The following is a 14,794-nucleotide window of genomic DNA, read 5'->3' on the forward strand; positions in this document are numbered from 1 at the left end:
AAACGCTGCAGTCCATTCTACAGGACTGTAGGAATGCTCTCATGAGCTGCGTGTCTTCCTTACTCGTATTTGCTACCCATGCTGCTCGAAAGACGGGGCTTGTTATGTGCTCATCCATGGCTTTAGTTATCCAGCTTGACATAGTTGTCTCAGGGTTTTTAATGTTCTTTCTATATACGCCTCGAGGATTTGACATCAATATGTAGGGATCCGGGGTGTCTAGATCCGAGTTCATAATCGTGGCAACTACCCTCTCAACTTGCTCTGCTGACATGACCATGAGCCAGCTGACTATGACATCAGGGCTTTCACTAGTTGCCCAGTTGACGAAGTTAGGGACACCCATGCCGCCAAGTGAAACCGGCATGAACAGGGCATTAGCTACCTTAGCAATGTTGTCCCAGCTTAAGCCTCTGCAGCTCTGCATCATGACCAGGATAGACCTGTACATGGCAGTACTGTAAGTTACGATCGGATCCGCTCCCTTGCTACTAGCGCTTGCAGCAGTGCCAAATATGGTACTGGTCTTACCAACTATGGTTTGGAACCTTTTGCCTACTGGTTCATCTATCTTAGCAAATGTCTTCATTGGTAACATAACGTCACTTCCTTCACAGTTAAACCTATTCAAGAAAATGAACTTAATACAGCTAACTATGGTCTTGTCAGGGGCGAGTTCAGCTGCAGCACATATGTAGCTATGGGCAAACAACTCTGTATAGTCAGTCACGAAGTCTTCCAGCTCTTCTCTGCTCCTTTTCTTCTTCAGTTCAATGCACTGTATGGCATCATCTATGAGAGTAGCAGTCCAGGCTCCCTCTTCATTGCTTCATTGCTCACTACACTATTTCCACGGCTGGGATATCAGTTGCCCATCTATTTCTCAATGCCACATAAAAGAAGCTCTTAGTTTTGCAGATTTCGTCGATATCTGAAGGGAATAGTGACCATTTCTCGAGCAGAGTTTTGGCAATATCAAAGGCATCATCAGTGGAAAAATTTCGACCGTGATGGATTACTATCAGTGGTTCCGCAAAGGGGTGGGTCGGTACTTCGTCGAGTAGATTAGGGGGAGACGACTTGGTTTCCCCGCTAGCTGATGCCATGGTTGTTATCAGAGACTACGCGATACTATTTAGAATGCCAGTAATTAGCGGAAAGAAAGAAGAAAGAAAAGAAATTAGAAAAAAGACTGCTTACCACGACGGGATAGGGTTCCCGGCCGATGCACCAATGTTTTGCTTGGGAACTTTGATAGTGACAGATTTGCATTTGAGACGGCTAAAAATACCGCGGCGCGAGCAGTGGGCCGCTCGATCGACCTGCCGATCAACTTTTCTTCAAGTAAACGCACCTATGATTGGCCAGTGACCTATATTCAGTGCACGCTTTCTTGGGTTAGGCCATAAGAATGCGTTCCCCCCATAAGAGAGGTTTAAAACAGAAAAATATGGACATACTTTAGAGCTGAGGCCCCTTACTAGGCGAAAATCGCGTGAAACGCAACGAAAACCCCATTTTGTCCACGGAAATTACAGTCCACGGAAATTACATTATTGCATGAAATGCGGTTTACAAGCCAAACCAGAAGTGCCACCGGAACCAAAATTTTACTGGAACAACTTGTCCGCAAGGCAAACACACAAGGATTGGTTCGCAATCAAAATTTTGAATGGTCTGCTAGCAATAGGTGGAACGGAAATTACACTTATTGCTTGCTAGACAAATTTTTTCGCCGCTTTGAAACTTATTTAAGTTCATATTTTCCGTTCTAATAGTGCCACATTACTCCGCCACTTTGCAAATTGTGTAGTACGAATGCACCAACAATATGAGAAAAGTTTCAGAACAATCGCACATAAGGTAGAAAAACCGTCTCAAAAAAACCGATTTTAGACTTTTCGAATTTTAGTTGTGGAGGACAATTTTCGGAGTCATCTTGTGTCTGCAAATTTTACCCGAGAGATACGTTCTACTCGTCAAAACGTAGCCTCACTTGCATAAAACAAAATGCACTTCGCGAAAGTGATTTCTCATACTCCCTTGGGCTGTAGTAGAGGCGCGAAAGACAATCTTATCTTAAGGGGGCAGTAGCACTTTGTGCACGCTTTTTCAATTTTTTTCGAATTTTCTGTTTGCACCTGAATTTAAAAGACCTCCATGAATGCTAGAGACAAACGGCAGTAACCATGTAAAAGATCAATTTTTTTGCAACAATTTAAAAAAAAAGTATTTTGTTTTAGCATAAGGGGAGGCACCTATATGAGGGACGTAAAACAGGTCTGCAAAATCAGACGTGGTGTCACTGCGCGCACGATTTCAGCCAAAGTTTTCAACATTTTTTCAATCGGTAAAGTGCATAAAAAAGAGCATAAAATTTCCTACAAAATGAACCACGGGGGTTAATATCGGATGAAAAATGCTACTGGATATTTAGTATCGAACAAGAAAAATGCATTCAATGGAAAATTTGTGAAAAACGACCTTTTTCTACCAGCGTTTTTGGCCCGATATTAACCCCCGTGGTTCATTTTGTAGGTAATTTTATGCTCTTTTTTATGCACTTTACCGATTGAAAAAAAGTTGAAAACTTTGGCTGAAATCGTGCGCGCAGTGACACCATGTATGATTTTGCAGACCTTTTTTACGTCCCTCATATAAGTGCCTCCCCTTCTGCTAAAACAAAATACTTTTTTTTGAAATTGTTGCAAAAAAATTGATCTTTAACATGGTTACTGCCGTTTGTCTCTAGCATTCATGGAAGTCTTTTTAATTCAGGTGCAAACAGAAAATTCGAAAAAACTCGAAAAAGCGTGCACAAAGTGCTACTGCCCCCTTAAACGCACGCGAATTTCACATAGTTTGATCATTTGGTACAGCTACATATCAATATAATTTGTGAGTTTGTTCAAGTTAATCTAAAGATGGAAGATCAAAGAAACCAAAAATGCATGTAGAAATATGTTTCGCTTACCGTCGTATTTATTCTGATTGTTCAAAATGAGTGAAATTTGCCGGCGTTTAAGATAAGATTGTCTTGGGGGCAACGCCCAGATAAGATCTTTTGAATAGGACCCCTCGATTTGATCCTTCCACGAGTTAATCGTTTGCTGGCACTATGAAATATCGGTCTTGGTCAGATTTCTGCGAACACAGCGTCTTGTGACAGGGAACGTTAGGCAAGTTCAATCTTTTAGGCCGTTTTTCTCAATTGTAGATTTTCAGAGCTTGCCTGCAGGATTTTGAGAGAACTGTCTGAGATATCGCCCTGAAAATTTAGTGGGTGCTCTGCAAACTCAAGTGTGTGCGAGGCACACACTTCTTGGTGCATGCCTGGCAGGCACACACTTCCTGGTGCATCCCTCAGGCACACACTTGCCGTCGCTTATGCGTGCATACAAGCAATACAAGCAAGTGTGTGCCTGAGGCATGCGCCAGGATGTGTGTGCCTGCCAGGCATGCACCAAGAAGTGTGTGCCTGCAGTCATGCACCAGGAAGTGCATGCCTGGCACACACTTGAGTTTGCAGAGTGTTAGTACTATTAAGGTCCCTCAAAATGACCCTTGGGTTACGGGAAAGCAAGTAAAACACGTTGACAAATTTTGGATGGAAAACTTCTAGGGGACTTAGCAGCTCTGCGCGCAGTGATATTTTGTCATTATTAGGGCAAATATGTTGTGTCTTCTTTTGCCCTTCGCACACCCTGCCAAAATGGCAGTAGATCAACTACTTTGATTTCAAAATAAGCCTTGTAGAAGCCTCTTTTCATTGATTAAGGTGGGAAATACCCATTGAAGCCCCCCTTTTTAAAGTGCCTAGTTTTCATTCATAACTCTTTCCTACCTTAAGGAGCTAAATTTTGTCTGGTTCTGTGTTCCTTATAGATTCCGAACTGAGCCAGACATTTAACCCAAGTACCCTATGAGTGTAGAAAACGTCGGCCAAAAAACAACGCTGCCAACCTCCGGTGCGCACGTTTTCTCGAAAAGTAATTGATATCCAGGTCCAGGTATTCTGTACAGGATACTTGACACATATATCTAGTTCACACCGTCGCCCTTTTTTGAAAGTGAGTTCCTGTTTTTTTGTAAATAAGGCTGAAAAGTGAAAATAGAGAGTCAATACTTCATTTTTTGCACTTTTCTGCCGTGTTTACAAAATACTGGAACTCACTTTCAAAAAAGGGCGACGGTCGTGAACTAGATATATGTGCCAAAGAATACCTGGACCCAGGACCTGAAGATCAATTACTTTTCGAGAAAACGTGCGCACCGAAGGTTGGCAGCGTTGTTTTTTGGCCGACGTTTTCTACACTCGTAGGGTACTTGGGTTAAATGTCTGACTGAGTTCGGAATCTATAAGGAACACATTACAAGACAAAATTAAACTCCTTAAGGTAGGAAAGAGTTTTCAATGAAAACTAGGCACTTTAAGGGGGCTCATACATGTTAAAAGCACTTTTTTTAAAAAAAATTTTGATGTAGACGGATTAAGATTTTACAATTTCTGTGTTAAAATCCTTTTAGATAATTGAGTAAGCTTCATTTTGGCTTAAGGGAAAGTGACTTTGGACATTGTTTGGAGATTTAGTCGAAACGTTTAAAATTTTGCTTCTCGTAAGATTTTGTTCGCATACTTGCTCAGATCTGTGGGGAAAAAATCAGGGAGACTCATCCCCAGTAGTGTCATAGAATTGACTAGAATGGGCTTTATATCTGCAATAGTTTTCCAGAAAAAAAAATAAAAACAATTTTTTTAACAATTTTTTAAACAAATTTTTCAACAAAAAATTGTTTTTATTTTTTTTCTTGAAAACTATTGCAGATATAAAGCCCATTCTAGTCAATTCTATGACACTACTGGGGATGAGTCTCCCTGATTTTTTCCCCACAGATCTGAGCAAGTATGCGAACAAAATCTTACGAGAAGCAAAATTTTAAACGTTTCGACTAAATCTCCAAACAATGTCCAAAGTCACTTTCCCTTAAGCCAAAATGAAGCTTACTCAATTATCTAAAAGGATTTTAACACAGAAATTGTAAAATTTTAATCCGTCTACACCCAAATTTTTTTTTAAAAAAGTGCTTTTAACATGTATGAGCCCCCTTAAACATTTGCAAGTAAGCACAAGTAACATTCTCTTAAACATTTGCAAGTAAGCACAAGAAACATAACGCAGACTTGTAGTAGATGCATGACAATAACACAGAAAAGGAAAGCAACACATTTCAAGCAATTAACAGAAGCATCGGTCTACCTCCAGTTACATTGAACAACATAACAGTAGACATGGTCCAAGAACTTTAGGAGTTATATGATAGGCATGGCCAGTTCCTTCAACTGGACTCAGGAGGCATGGGCATGCGCAACGACATCAACAACATGGGCAAGAGGAACAGCGAGAGCAAGAACAAGAACATGTCATGCACATTGAAGGCTTATAGCTTACATGTCCAGTGACCGTCTCCTGGCGGCATTCTTCTGGCTGAACACGATCTGATGCATTCAAGGCTTATAGCTTACATGTCCAGTGAGCCTCTCCTGGCGGCATTCTTCTGGCTCAACACAATCTGATGCATTCAAGGCTTATAGCTTACATGTTCAGTGAGCCTCTCCTGGCGGCATTCTTCTGGCTCAACACAATCTTATGCATTCAAGGCTTATAGCTTACATGTCCAGTGAGCCTCTCCTGGCGGCATTCTTCTCGCTAAACACGACATGCATACCATCATCTGCTGCATCTAATTACGAACATCGTCTTAAAGCACATCTTCCTCCAACTCCACTGCCAAGTAGCGCCATCAGCAGCAGCCTTCTGAAGAAAAGGCTTCAAGAACCGTGGGAAGTTCATCCTCCAACAGTTTCAAGTTTTCATCATGTCAGACTCCCTGAAGGATATTTCCAATTCCTTGCCGCATTCTTCTGGCTGAACACGACGGCTCCATCATGTGGTATACATCTTACATCATCATGGACTGATGTCGCTTGTCACAAAGACTTAAAGCATTAGCTTCTAAGAAGAATCATCGTATGGCCAGGTCTCTCAAGTCCTCTATGAAGGCATTACCTACAACTGACCATTCCACACGAATGCACACGCATGAGAAAGATGGACTGATGTTGCTTCTTGAGCAGCAGGTAATTAGGAACATCGTCTCAGAGCACATCTTCCTCCAACTTCACTGCCAAGTAGCAGCAGCAGCAGCGGAACACGCTCAAAACTGCAGCACTGCAAACAAGACAAAAGCCACAGTTAGGACCAGCCATGTGCTTCAAGTCTGACAAATATTTGTGAGGACATCAGCAACATGTACAACAAACCTTTCCCCAGAAGCAGCAGCAGCAGCAAATTACCAGATTGTCACATAAAGACATAAAGCATTAGCTTCTAAGAAGAATCATCGTATGGCCAGGTCTCCAACTCCACACTGCAAAAGAAGGAAAAGGCACAATTATGACCAAAGATACATTTCAAGTCTCTCAAGTCCTCTATGAAGGCATTACCTACAACTCACCATTCCACACGAATGCACACGCATGAGAAAGATGGTCCTTGTGGCAGGGAAAAGAGCGCAACGGGCTCAAAATACAGCACTCGTAAACCTTGCATTGCAACTGCAGCACTGCAAACAATACAAAAGCCACAGTTACGACCAACCATCTGCTTCAGGTATGTCAAATATTTGTGAGGACATTAGCAACGTGTACAACAAACCTTTCCCCAGAAGCAGCAAATTAGCAGCTTGTCACATAAAGACATGAAGCATTAGCTTCTAAGAAGAATCATCGTATGGCCAGCGCTTCAAGTACAGCACAGGGGGTGGCAACGCCCTGCATCTTTCTTGACGCCATGTTCGGCCACCCCTTGCACATTAGTTTACTTCGACGAGATTCAAAGTACTAAGTCCATTAGAGCCAAGCTATTTGTTATTACGATAATATATGAATTGAGGAAGTGTTTAGGCCAGGTTTCAACTCAAAAACTCAAAAACTTTCCAAGATTAACCTTTTGAAAATATGAGTAGACACTTTTCTTGTAGCGATTTTAACAAAACCCAATTTTTCTCTTGTTTTCGCGATGCGGTTTCAAGGAGTGAATTGATCGTAAGTGTGCTCTCGTTTAATTATTACTTTAATATGACCTTTTTACTTGATGCCGCACTCAAGTTTCATTCGATTCCTTTGCTGGGTTCAGAGAGTATCTCCTTGAAAAGAACCATGATTTAAGGGGGGGTCGAACATGGCGTCAGCATACGTGTACAGCGTTGCCACCCCCTGGTCCACCATGGGCGCGCAAGCCTTATTAGCACGAAAAACCTTATCAGTAGTATAATCTGGATGATCTAGATACTTTTTATGCATCTTCTAAGGAATCACTTTTTTAAAACTGTATACAATATTTATAGAAGCCTGTATTTGGTTCATATAAAATTCAGTTTCGCGGGCTGCTTTAACGTTCCTCCCTCCACACGATCATTTAGACCACTGCATTTGATATACTCAACAATAGAGTTCATGTTCTGGATTAGTACTAACAGTGGCATCATGCTTTCATTTTTAGCTCACTGTCGTTGGGCACCAGTAAAGCCTGTTGCTGTATTTTGTAACAATGTTCAGCCACGAACTGATTTTTGCCCCCCTTTCTGGCCGGGGCCTGGTTTGGGGGCAACAGCACTTATGACATCATTTATGTTAGCTGCTTTGATTCCTTGTAACAGTTCAGCTTTCTGTAATCGGACCAGAGCTCTGGACAACTATTTACAAAGCGCGAAGAACATAAAAACAAAATGTGTTAATTAACAAATTAACCGAAGCCCTGACTGCCTTAGTTTTGGTAGTCGTTAGTTACACATGTAAATTGACCTTGCTTACCTTTGAAAAATTTAGATTTAGCAGACTTTAACATAGGAATCAACGAAACAAATACTTTCTGTTCTGTACGGGAGGCTGGCCCCTTAACCAAGTTGGATTTTAGGTTGGTAAGAAACTTTGCTCTGGAGCTAATTATAGCTTTGACGGTCATAGATACTTGGCCCGCTACATGACCTCCGGCCTCGCCATACAGGTCTGTTTCTTGGTCAATTTGGCTTCCGTGGCTTTTTTCACAGTGAGGTTCGTGCAGTGGTCCGTGCAAAAATTTCGATCTTGGCAGTGGTGTGAGGTTATAGATCCACCCACCCTGGAAAAAAACACCGGGGAGACTTTACCACGGGATAAAAAACCCCCCCCCCAGGCTGATTCCTGAGGGGGGGGGTTTCAACCCCTGGTGAAGTCACCCCCCTGATCCGTGTAGGGAGTGGTTTTTCCCCTGGTAGAACCACCCCCCTAGCTGGCTCAGAGGGGTGCATTTATCACGGGATAGAACCACCGGGGGGGGGGGGGCACCCCTGATAAAAGCAACCCCCCCCCCTGAAAATGGTGGGTCATTTCATCTCGTGATGAAAAACCCCCCATATTTCGCATATTTTACGGGAGAGCGTCCCGGTCAACTTTATGCTTTTTCCGTCTCCACAAGATTGTACACACTGTCAGAAAAAAAGTCCCTAAATTTACGGAGAAAGTTACTCTAATTTTGGGAATGGAGGCTCCCTAAATTTTCCATAATTTTTTCGGAGATGAACCGCAATTTTGCAGAAAAAACGCATTTTAACGGTTTTCTTCCCTCCTTCCACCTTCGATGTTAATGCAAAAAGTGTCCTTTTAGACGAAAGTGATATTCTCCAAAACTGTTTGAAGATCCACTTGACCACATGCCATTAGGATCGGATAAATGGACGGAAACCCAAAGGCGAGGTCGCTTTAGGGAAGGCGCACTCTTGGAACACCTAATCAGTTGGTCACCCAACCCATCGATGAAGTGAATTAGTCTGTTCTTTTTGATAAGTAAGGCTTCTATTTTATTTTTATACATAACTTCCATATTTTTACGGGAAAATCCTTAAATTTAAAAAAAAGGAGATCTCCGTTAAAAAAAAAGGACAGTCTCCGTTTTAAAATTTTCCCTATTTTTACGGAGTTTTCTGACAGTGCACCCAATCGGGGGGCATACTTGAAAGCTTGCAAACCAAAGTGCTTTGGAAACGTAGTATTCACCAGTTTGTATTGCAAACCCTTCGCGATTTTTTGTTTGCATTTCCCCACACTAAATTACTATGAAGGGTTTTTTTGCGCGCCGATGCACGAAATTAAACATGCACTTCGTAACGCACGAATTTGTGCGCAACAATGCACGATTTTCTGCATACTCACGCACGAAATCGTTTCTTGTCGCGCGCAAATTCGTGCGTTACGAAGTGCATGTTTAATTTCGTGCATTGGCGCGCAGAAAAAACTACATAGTGATTAAGTGTGAGGCTTTCGTTTTACCGTGTGGTGAGAAGTGCTGTCAAAACCCGTCAAATATGCAAATTTGGGGGTGGTTTCATCCCGTGATAAAGTAACTCCCCGTCTTTGGGGGGGTGGTTTTATCCCGTGATAGATGCACCCCCCTGAGCCAGCTAGGGGGTGGTTCTACCACGGGATAGAACCACTCCCCAGGACCAGAGGGGGGGGACTTTACCTCGGTGTAAAAACCCCCCCTTCTCAGGAGTCAGCCGAGGGCGGTGGTTTTATCCCGCGGTAAAGTCACCTCCCGGGTTTTTTTGCGGGGGGGGGGGGGGGGGGGGGGATCTATTGCCGTACACCGGCTAGGCGCACAGCCGCCGCCATGTCTGCGCCGTCGTCAGTTGTGTTCCACATTTTTGACTCCGGATCAATTTCTAATTTCACCTTTTCCATATTTATGGTGTCACTAATCACATCTGCCGTGACAGACTCAGCCTTGCAATGGGGCATGCAAAGAAGGTGGTCCTGGAGGGACCATTCATTGTCAATGTAATTTACATGGGTTGGTTCGTCAAAATGTGGAAATTTTAAAATCAAAGATGTTTAACTCAATTACCACTTGCACGGACTTCCTATCAGCAAATACCCCTTATGTAACAACAAAACATCTTCAGAGAAAGGCATGTTCATGTTTTCAGTCAAAATTTTTGACTTCTTGTACCACATATAGCGCCGGGAAAGTACAAAAATGGCCGTTTTGTCGGTGTCCCAATCCCCGATTGAAACACAATGTGAAGTCTAATTCCTTATAACGCCGTTAAAACACCGAAAGTTTTGTGTGTTACGAGAGTGGACACTTTAGTCTACATTTTAACCTAAGTCCCGAAACCTTGAGTCGATTCGTTCGTAAAGTGGAAGAATAGTTTTGTCCGCAAATTGCGTCACTTGCTACCGGCATTTGTATTTCGCGGCTCTAAGCGTGTTTTGTGCCTGCACCGAACCAAACGCCAACCCTATTCGGCTTCGAAATTGATATTAAACAAACTGCAACGGTGGAAATACTTCTACAGGAGTATGGTAGGTTCAAAACAAGGATAATAGGTCGCTTTGCCGTAACTCACTGTCATAAACCTGTAATCGCCAACACTGTAAAAAATTATTGTGAATTTACGAATTTTTTTTTACAAATTCTCTGTAAAGTAACAATAACATTTCGTTATTTTATGAAATTTATTCGTAGAGGCCGTTTTATGAATTATTCATCACAGAAATCTTCTTAATTTTATGAAATTTGTTTGTGAACACCGCCTTATGAAATGGTACGATCAAAATACATCTCAAACGTGACTAAAATACTACAACAATGTCACAAAAACATGGAAAGTTTCCTAAATTTACAACAAATGCTTGGGCAATTCCGTTGCACAAATCGCTTGTAGGATTACGAGATATGGTGATGCCTTCATCATTTTACAAGATGTTTCATAAAACAAAACAAAAACGCTGAAATAAGTTAATCTCCATTTAATCAGCGTGACAAGGTAGAACAAAAGCGGTCCACGTAATTTAAAAAGTTTGTAATTTTACAAATTACTGCGTGAAGAATAATTCATAAATCGTTAAGAAACAAAAAGACGTTGTAAATTTACAGATAATTTGTGCAACGAAATTACCCATAAATTGTTTGTAAATTTACGAACTAATTTTTTACAGTGAACGCGTTATTTCGACCTCCCCCGGATAAACATTTTCAAATACTGGGACAAGGCCATGTTTGCCGCTTCATTTGACCTATTTACACCATACAGCGTCTGTTAATTCCGTCATTTTATAGGGGGAGAAAACGAAAGTCAACTTGTAGCTCGCCCACGCTCAGAGTGTCTTCCTGGGGTTCAATTGATGCCATCTAGGCAAAATTCCGGCCGAACAAGCAAGATTGATTACGTGACTTTCTATGGTGGCTAAAACGACCCCTACGCACGGAATCACCCTCCTATCCAAAACCAGATGAGATACATGAACAAATTCAGTTGGCCCTTGTAGAAGGAAGATTAACTCATGCTTCTGACCCAAAACATTTAATTTATGCCCAAAACCAAAATTTTGACACTCAAAACAAAAAAAAAAGTGACACATGGGTCCCCACCTTCCCTTACCGATGGCAGACTGGCGTCCTGCCACTCCCCTACCACGTCGTCGGCCACAGGGGCAGTGCCGATAAGCTCGAACATCCCTGCAACAGAACAGTGAAAGGGTGAGCAAGCGCAGACACAGCAGCACCGCGCCTTGGCGCAGCGGCGAAGCGGTGCACCTACAGCCACGCGCAGCCTTGCTGCCACTTACCTTTCGTGTCAACACCGATGTCCACTTCTTACATGGTTGGAAGGGCCCAGGAAATCCTCCCCTGATTTCGAACTTTTTCGACTCTAGAGGCTGACCTACCTGTGAACAGAGAAACAGAACACGAGACCTCTTTTTCGGGGGATTGGTGTGGTCTATACCACGTTTGTTGCGTTTGGTGTGGTCATTGCATGGAAAGACCACACCAAGTGCGGCCAAACGTGTTTTAGTCCACACCAACTGATGCGGTGAAAATGGCACCCATATGACCACACCAGTGGTTCCGGTCAAGACCACGTTTGTTATTTCAGTGTGCCGATTACGATATTGTGCTTTATCTGTCGATGACGCGCTATACAGGAATTGCATCATCAGAATTGATAACTCCAGGAAATCCGGAGGCCCTTTCAAATGTTGCACTTAAAGCCTCCCTCTCCTCACCATCTGGCTAGACATTGTACTCAGAGGCCATTTCCCTCAATGCTTCAATTATATAGTAAAAATATGAAAGAGTTCCTGAATTTACACTAAATCTTTAAGATACGTTTCTGAATCAGGTGTGGCCAAAAGCCACACCACCATAAGCATTACATATTGAAACGGTGTTCTTTCAATTTGCAGTCTACCCCTAGTAGTCAGGTGATTTCGCATTATACCAACTGGGAGCTGCAATAGAAAAACCAAGTAAGAATAAACTGGATATATAATCCCAGGAAGAGAAATATATAATATTAAAATACTTCAAAAAGACCCCTGGAAGTTCACATGCACATGCGAATAAGGAAAATGCCTCCTCCTTTCAAGAACATAAACATGCACAATCAGATGGCATCATGAGATAACTTAAAATTAAGTAGAACAATTCTTTAAATAACAAGAGTGGAAAACAGAAAAAAATCCAAAATTATAGACTAGTAAAGACTATAGAACCCCAATCGTGAAACCTCCTTTGAGGTCATATATCGTGTAGTTCAGGTTCTCTGGAGGAACAAGACCAAAGATTGTGTTCGGGCTGGCTCCTGTGGTTTGCGGCGGCAGGAGAAAAACATTTTCACCTTACATTTTTATTTACTTCACTTGCATACAATAATTAGTAGAAGCTCATGGTCACAAGGGAGCAAAGTGACAGTTCCATGCCTGCGGCCATTGGAGGGTTGTTGACATCAGGCCTGAAAGGAAGAGAAAAATCGTTATCAACATGACGACACGTTGCGCGCAGTTGAACAGATGGCGTGTTTGCTACAAAATAGGTGCACACCAAACCGTGACTTGTCCGGTCAGCATGGCAATATAATCTTCTCCGGCCTTGATGAAACTTACAAAACGACACTTTAATAGCTTACAAAACCTCGGAAAACAAAAGTTAGATCGACTATCCACATGAGGAAATGGTCCTAATTTAACTATACTCTCCAAACCTTACGAAGAATGTGTTCGCATTACAAACCATTTGGTTTGCAGCTTGCGAACACTGTGGCATAAAGGTACGGAAAATTCAGTTATTTGTTTGCCAGGATTCTCCGTAGCCCTCTTAACAATATTCTTTGTAGGCTCTTACAGTATTCTCCGTAGAGCCGTACAGTATTCTCCGTAGGGCCGCACAGTCTCCTCCGTAGGACCTGGAAGAGCCTACTGAGAATGTTGACAAGGGGCCTACGGAGAATTACCACAAGCTGTTTACAGAATTTTCCGTAGCTTTTTGGCACAGTGAAGAGTTTGGCTTGATTGTATTACGAACTAGTTGTTCGCAATTTTGCGAACAATGTGTTTGCAAGGGTTCACAATACACATAGGTTGTTTGCAAATTGCGAAGCACTTCTTCGCAAGTTGCGAACAACTGATTTGCAATACGGATGCGTTCTTCGCATTGCAAACAAGTAAGACTCTTCGTAAGGTTTCAAGAGTGTTAACAAATTTGAATTGCCCAAGCTACCAACCAAATCAACCTCAGTTCAGGCGCAAGGCCCCACTGACCTGAAATGACCCCCTACGCATGGAATCACCCGGGCGCCTGTTTTGCCGTTCCTCTAGGATGGTCTAGGGATCACTTCACAATCCACAACACAACACAATTGGACTTCGCGACTGGTGATGGGGCCCATCTTGATAGTGAGGCGGTAGTGTCCATACGGCATCACTTTGAACTTAGGAAACTCCCAGCTCACTGGCTCATTGTCGACGGTGAACCGCCCCTGCAACCGTGAACAATTTGATATGTCAGAAAATAAGTCAGCAAGAGTCGAAATGTTAGCGCGATGATAGAAAGCGGCAAGTTGAAACCACTTGACAGCAGCATCCCTTGCCATCGTCTGCAGCGCAGTGGCGGCTCGAGTCACCAGCTCGCTGGCTGGAGAGAGAGACCGCTCCGCGTTTCACTGTCTCGCAGAGCGAACTCGTGGTGCAATGGATAAAAGGACAATGGCAGTGGCCGAAAAGACTTGGTTCGAGACCCGTCTCGGCTACCCTTTTTTTGCGGCGGTCTCACTACGTTCGCACTTAAGTCGGACCAGCACTTCTCAGAGGTCAGACTTCTCGCCACTGCAGAGGCGAGACATAAAAGTCGGTCAGACAAAAAAGTCTCGCCATAAAACGGTCAGACACAAACGTCTCACCACAAAATGGCGAGACTCCCTCCGCACCTGAGCACCGATCACATCCGCTTCGATTGTTCAAGGACCCTCTACTTTTAGCGAAGGAGTCCCGTAAGTATGGCGCCTCTTTCGCTAAAAGTAGAGGGTCCTTGAACAATCGAAGCGGATGTGATCGGTGCTCAGGTATAGTTGTGGAGGGAGTCTGAACTATAGGGCACACTAACAGGCAAATCTCAGATTGTGATTTCTAGGAAGTTTCTGTTTGAGGCTCCTCAGGTATCAATCACCATCAAAGCACCGTTGTTGGGGCCTTTGAAGCGTGACCCATGTACCATGTAACCACGTGGCATAAGTTGCCCTAAATTTGTCCAGTGATGGTTAGAGACGTTCTTTTTGCGTAACACGCATTGGGGGGGGGGGATTTGTAACAGACTCGTTAAAAAAGGAATTTAGGTACTTTATGTAATGCTTGAACCATTTTTCGAATCATCCGCTTCCTTATTTCAATACACTCACACATCACCTAATTTAAAGCGAG

The sequence above is a fragment of the Thrips palmi genome, unplaced genomic scaffold, assembly GCF_012932325.1.
Source record: "Thrips palmi isolate BJ-2018 unplaced genomic scaffold, TpBJ-2018v1 HiC_scaffold_4, whole genome shotgun sequence".
In the NCBI taxonomy this organism is placed as follows: Eukaryota; Metazoa; Arthropoda; class Insecta; order Thysanoptera; family Thripidae; genus Thrips; species Thrips palmi.